The sequence below is a fragment of the Limulus polyphemus genome, unplaced genomic scaffold (assembly GCF_000517525.1).
Source record: "Limulus polyphemus unplaced genomic scaffold, Limulus_polyphemus-2.1.2 Scaffold1615, whole genome shotgun sequence".
Taxonomy (NCBI): Eukaryota; Metazoa; Arthropoda; class Merostomata; order Xiphosura; family Limulidae; genus Limulus; species Limulus polyphemus.
Window position 1 is genome coordinate 111,795 of NW_013667225.1, and position 7,415 is coordinate 119,209.

The window sequence follows — 7,415 nt, forward strand, 5'->3', positions numbered from 1 at the left end:
TACAAAGTACTAGTCTACTAAAACACAACCAAGACAAGTTACTTTGTAAAGACAAAATGTCAGTTTTATGTTATTGGATATGGTAACACGAGTGCACATTTGCCATGTCATTGTAACTTTTGTATTGTTAGCTAGGCATGGCTGAGAAGTCAATGTAATAAAAAAAATAGTAAATATATATAAATGTATAATGTTATGAGATTTGAGCTATTTAGTCTAAACATTTACGTTTTTGTGGCATAATTTATATTTATTTCCTAATTTTTTATGGTGGTTACGAGATCAGTCAAATCTACCAAACCCGTACAGAGATTCATTAGTGAAAAATAACATGTAAAATATAAAGTTTTTTCTTAAATGTTTGATAACTTTCCAGACATTATAAAGATTTTGCATGTGAAATTTGAAAATTTTCTGATGCATAAAAGTATTTTTAATCTTAAAATGAAAGTTACATCATGTTTTATAGGCAACATGTGAAAAGAAAAAAATAGGTATGTGAAAAACATTGCTTTACAAACCTTAAGACTTAATAAGAAAAATTTGATATTATGAGTATGTAATGTTTACTGATAATCTGCCAACTTTCATTAACATTTGCTTATTAATTTAAGTTATAGCACGAAAACTATAACAAGCACAAAATGGTTATGAGGTCGGTCTCGTGACCAAGCCCATGCTGAAAGAGTTAAAATGCTCAAAATGTTACCAGTTATGTGGATGTGATCACAATAGGATAACTGTGACTAAAATTACAGTCATAAAAGAGGTCAAAGAAGGTTTATCTCCGACAGTGGTGATGCAGATAACTGCCCAAAGCAACGAACAACATTCATGTACAGACAAAAGATAAGATAAAATATCGATGAGTTGAGAAGTTGTCAACCGAAGATAAAGTATAATAAAAAGGAAGAAAGACAGTAAATAAATGGTGGGAGAAGACAAGATGGGGATATTAATCTTTACCCTAATTCTAATTCATATTTAACTTAAATAAGATTGATAATAATTATAATTTATTTATATGATCTAGTTCACACCATAACAGTTCATACAAATGATGATATAATTAGTACCTTGACCATTACTATGTATGTTGTACCCCAACTAGCCTGGTGAGTCCTGGTATTGACAAAAGGACTCATCAGCACTGGATATGGCAAATATAATGTGGTTAACATATGAAACATTCTTTGCTTACATTCATAATTTCTTAGAAGTATCACCCAAACCTGTTTGGCACTCTTATGTTATAGCCTTTAACATTTCCAACTCCTGCAAATGGGCTTGGAAGATTGTCTTACTTGTCCCTGTAATTTACATGTGCATTTCTAGATTTGGCAAGGACCCTACCTATTCAACAACCTACTTTAAGATTATATGGTTAGATTGGAGATCACTTGTTAAGTAATAATGATAATTAACCACAATAAATAGCTTGTGTTTTTGTCATTAGTTCTATGTGGAATCCCAGTCGTTCAACTGAAACTGTCTAAATTTTAAAACATAGTATTTATATACATCATTATGCATTGTTTCCTTTGAAATCAATTTGACATTTTCAGAGTTTGATCATACTCAAGATTAGATTTAAATGCATAACTTCAGTTTGTCAGAATGAAAAAAAAATAGAAAATTTAGCCAGATATTCAGCAAAATTTCTCTTCGCTCAGAATAGTTTTCTCCATTTGTACGCAATGAATTGGACTTCATTAAATTCAAATAACTGTAATGTGCAGTTTTGTATTATCTCAAGTTTGTGGAATTACTTCAAAAAAGCTATTGTAATATAGTTTACATGGATAATAGCTTTTTTTGTTTTCTTTCATGGGGTGTGTGGCTTTTTAAGAAGAAGCTAGAGCTCTAGGAAAAGTTATTTCTAAAAATATCTTATCTTCCTGTTTAAGAAATTACAGATGATTGGTGCTAGAAGACCACTAATTTTAAACTGGAATGTCCATGTGTGAGTTTGTACATTCATGTCACATTTTTTTTTTTTCTTGGAAAAGTATGAAACTTGGTGTTTTTGAATGCCAGCTGTGTTGTCTGCCCTCAACACCATCTTAGCCTATTTTCTTACAAGCTGGAATTATTTCACACATACTTGCTCCATCTCTTAGTTTTTTAGTGATATATTAATATAATTTACATATCATAGAAGTTTGAATTCCTTTTTTTTTCTCCTATTTAAGTGGCATTGGTAAGTTTCCAATTCATTTTTCATAACTTGCTTAAAAATTGGCAGTAAAAAAAAATATATTTTGGCCTAAAATATTGCTTTGGAGATAATGGAAATTTTAAGCACCATTTTGGATAAATAATATTTACTAGATTATAGCCTTTATACATGAAAAAATGGTTCTCTTTTACTAATAAAATTATAAATGTAAATTTAAGTATTAAATACAATATTTTTCTGAGAAGAAAATTCCAGAGACTATTGGTATTTTTTATTATTGACAGTTTTGACTGAGTAGTTTTTGAATGTAACTGAATTGAAGCCAAAAAAAAAAAAATAGGCATTTGTAAAATGTTAAGAACATTTATGAAAACTAATTAGTTGACAATTTCAGTCATCCTAGGAAGTGCAAGCAATGAATTTTGTGTTTCTATAAAAGGTTTACCTTCATTTATGATTTTGTTGCAGTACTGTAGACTTTATTTCTGTATTTGTACAAGAAATGTTAATATGTATTTATTTTGTTACCAGTCATGAGTACACAACTTTTATTAGAAGGTTACTTCATGTAGGAGTTTTTCAAACCAAGACTAGACTTTTACGTACTATATATAGTAATCAAGTCACTGACTTTGGCTATATTAAACTTGATGAGTAAAATCAACAGTGAACTCCAATGGGGTTCCATCCATTTGAAACTGTGCAAAAGTGTGACTCATTTAGACTCTGTACATTCTGAAATATAGGGTAGAAAGTGTAGACAGTTGTACTGACACAAGTTTTTATTTAGTAGTGTTACGTGATTTTTACTTTCAAATTTATATTTTGTTTTAGATAATTCCAAAACTTGTATATTAACACAGTTTGTTTGAAATATGAAAGTAATTTTTTTTCACATGTGCTTAATTTTATTTCCAACCCAGGGAGAGATTATTCCTGTAATCAAAAGACAGGACCATGGGGTGGGTGGGTACAGTAATACACATTTATTCCAATTTTTGCCCAAATGTAGGGCGTTAATCCTTTGTTGAGTTTTAATAAATTAATGGACCATTAATTTTTGTAGTATTTATATTTTTATATGCATAAGAACATGGTTATTTTGCAGTACAACATTGTGCATTTTGATCAACTGTTGATATGTTTCAATTATCTTTTCTTAACTGAACACAGCATATTAAATATTTAAGGTAACCATCTTGTGGTGTTCTTTAGTGGGGTACAGTTAACCCTCTCCAGATGGGTCATGGGTCAAAGGCCATGTCATTGCATTTGTTGACTCACATTCAAAATTTTATTGAACTACGATTTCATGAATTTATGTCAAGTTTGGTATCAAACTGTAGATTAAAATTTTAGTATTTTACCTTACTCAGTTTCTTAATTTAAAAGTAAGTATTAGAACAGTTTAACATTGATTTTTGTGTCACTTGGTATGTTGAATGCAACACTGGTTCAAATTAGATGTTTGTGATGTCAAAATTACTAAGTCAATAGTTTCGTATGAATTAGAAACTCAAATTTCGACATTGACAAGCTAGAATATAAAATAAGGACCTCATATCTTTTATATTTGCTGAGATACCACTCAAGTACTGAATCAAACGCAGTGGCACCCCACCTTTTTCCACTTTTAGAAATGCTCCCTTATATACACTTCTATATATGTGACATGAATAACCAATCGAAACCTCGGAACTTCCTTCTAGTGACTTTCTCAACCATTTTAAATATAAAGTTATTATATATCTTTTTTCGCTACTAGATGGCATAGAGGTAAGTTGAGTCTTTAGTCTGCTCGAAATTTCACATTTTTTAGACCCAAATGCAGCCTTGTTACTAAAATTGATAAAATTATAATTGTTCTATGGTATCAATATAGTAATTTATGATTTTTTTGGTTATTGAAATGTATATGTAAAACCTAAAAAAATTACTTTGTTTCATATCCTCCATTTGCAAAATTTTAAAAGGCTTAGCAACCTCCATCAAGCAGCAAACTAGTACAAAGGTTGTAACTAGAAGAGATAATTGTTTGCTTTACTTCTTTATTTACTGTTCTATGTTTTAAGAATTAGTTTAAGAACTTATTTGTAAATAGCAATAATCTATATACATATATAATGTATAATAATTGAAATGTGACTGTATTTTACAAAATACTAGTCTACTAAAACACAGCCAAGACAGGTTACTTTGTACAGACCAAAGGTCAGTTTTATGTTATTGGATACCGTAACATTGAGTGCACGTGCTGCATCATTGAAACTTCTGTAATGTTAGCCAGGCATGGCTGAGAGGTCAATGTAATAAAACTAATAAATATATATAAATGTATAATGTTATGAGATTTAAACTAGACTAAATATTTATGTTTTTGTGTTATAATTTGTGCTCATTCTAGAAGGAAAGAGGCGTATATATATTTCCTAATTTTTTATTGTGGTTACAAGATTGGTCAAATATACCGAACCTGTAAAGAGATTAGTTAGTGAAAATAACAGATAAAATATAAAGTTGTTTTGTTAAAAAATAGTTGATAACTATCTAGACATTATAAAGATTTCTCATGTGAAATTTAAAAATTTTCTGATGAATAAAAGTATTTTTAATTTTAAAATAAAAAATTACTTTGTATGTTTGATAGGCAACATGTGAAAAGAAAAAATAGGCATGAGAAAAACATTGATTAACAAACCTTAATACTTTATTTAAAAAAAAATTATTTTGCATATGAAAGCATTATAATGTTTACTGATAATCTGGCAAATTTCATGAACATACGCTTACTAACGTAAAAGTTATAACTAACTATAACAAGCACAAAATGGTTACAAGGTTGGGCTCAAGCCTGTGCTGAAAAAGTTAAGATAAAAACCTAACTCGGATTTCATTAAATGTTAATTAAGTATGGAGATTGTTTATTTTCATTTCATATACTAGTTTCCTGACAGTGTACTGAATCAATCATATTGATTAAACAAATATGAAATTGATCTAAGATGACTTTTTTTTTCCGAAGTATACGCACAAAACTAGCTAACTGTTAAGACAATTAAAATTTGCAGCCTAGGAAATATGTAAAACCTAGTGATAAAGTACTTCCAGATTTTGAAAATAAAATGGTTTAGTGTGTGGTTCTGCTTATTGATTGGCATGTTACAAAAGTAGCTTAATATTTGTATCAGCAACATTAATATTTAAAAAGTGGATTTTCTTTTTTATTTAATTTTTTTCTGCTTTACTATTGTTTTTGGTTTTTAAACACATTTGAGTTCAGTGGATTACATTCCGTAAAGGATTTTGATTTGTACAATTTTATAGAGTGAAACTTTAAATCATTTCAAAAAACGTCTGTTGAATATCATCTTTTGATGCAGTCTTCTATATAAATATTAGCTTTGTGCACTTATGCCAAACTCTTGATAGAGAGGAGTATAGGAATAAAAGAACAGTTGCAAATCTTTTGAAAGAGTTAATAGGTTTTTTGTTGTTTTTTTTAAGAATGCTTCAATGTGTTGAGTTCATAGACAAGAAAATATGGAAATTTTTTCCTAGGGAATAGCAAAAAGGATTTATATTTAAATTGAGTAAAGTTATAAGTCAATTTTTTTTTTCTTGGATGTACGTCTGATTCTTGGGTTATAGTAAATTATGATTTAACAAGAAAATTATATCAGTGAAGGCAGATATTTACATTATGATTTTACCCTTTTTATGATGCTTTGTATGATAAGATAATGGGAAAGAACACGACAGCCTTTATTGGTTCATAAGTCTATAGCACCCTCTTCTTCTTGAGACTTGGTTTGGACAGATGTTATTGAATCTAGTTGCTTAGCAACAGAATATTGTGTGATTCTGATGTGTTGTTCCTTATGCAGTTTTTTTATCATGTAGAAGTACTATTCATAGAGACCCATGAATGTATGTTTACAAATTGTACTGGTTGAGAAATACCTTTAAAATATGTATTTTTAGTAAAGTATCAGAAGCTGGAAAATCATTCAGAGTTTTATTAGAATAACATGGTGGTAGTTTCGTATGGTGTTTCTCACACCTCCAAATTCTTTTGGAAGTGAGTATCCGAAAGTAGGACTAGCGTCCTAGTCCGGACACCGGGTGAGCATGTTTCGGTGCGACGGGGATTTGAACCCACTATCCGCAGACTGCGAGTCGAGTGCCCTAACCACCTGGCCATGCCGGGCCTAGAATAACATGGTAGTTATATATGATGTCTTTTAATTCATGAGCTTTCTCTCATTGTATTTTGACTATTAAGTTAATTACCATCTTGTGATGTACTCTGGCTGCTATGTGTGGTTGAATAAAAAAATGTGTAATATATAGAAAAGAAACTATGTAGATTATATGAATACAGTTGACATTTTCACTGATTGAAGTGTGTGAACGGTCACTGACTATTTCTTGAAGAATGTTCTTTTGTTGTTGTTGTTTTTAATATAAAAACCTTTTTTTTCTTTCCTTTTTCAAATTCATTTATTGATACAGGTTTATTTCCATTCTCTAGCTACTTTGTTTCTCTCAATTTGCTGTTGATATGTGCATACATACAAGGTTAATGTAATGCTGACCATGTCTGAACACCACTAGATACTAGTCTGTGCTTTTCATCTTTATGTGAGCATGATGTGGTATTGTGCAGTTATTTGTTTTATTTTTCTTGTGTTGTTCCTAGGTTGTGTGGTGCAGTTGCATAAGTATGGCGCTGCAATTTCAGGGGGGCCTGAATCATAACTACAATTATAGGGACATAAATGTAAGGGGCCAAATTATTTTTAATGCCCGGGGGCATCTTTTGCAGTTATGTCACTGGTGTGGTGGATATATGTTTGTGCCAGGATGGGTAGTTAACTTGGAAAACACTTTGCATATGAAAAATAGTTCTTAAGATAAAGGAAGATTAATTATAACTAGTGTAGTGTCATTGATGGTACTTCCAAAAGAGGGTGTCATGATTTCAGTGAAGTAACATAACCTCTGTTCTGGCTAGAAGTATGTTTTGAAAGTTTTGTCATAAGCTTAAATTGATGAAATTTATTAGGAGAAATAACTGTATATATTGTGATATTGCATCGTCAGCAGTATCTAACAAAAAAAAAAAAAAACGTAATTGTGTTTACTTTATTTGGAATCTTTGGACTTAATACATTGCCTTACTGCTTATTCCTTAAAATGTTGACCAATTTATTTATATATATATATATATATATAT

General features: G+C 30.0%; 1 protein-coding gene across 2 annotated transcripts in view; it reads left to right on the forward strand.

The window, feature by feature from the left end:
* LOC106464302 (eukaryotic translation initiation factor 4 gamma 3-like) overlaps positions 1-7,415 on the forward strand; it is a 92,861-nt gene that overhangs the window by 46,906 nt on the left and 38,540 nt on the right. The window lies entirely within an intron of this gene.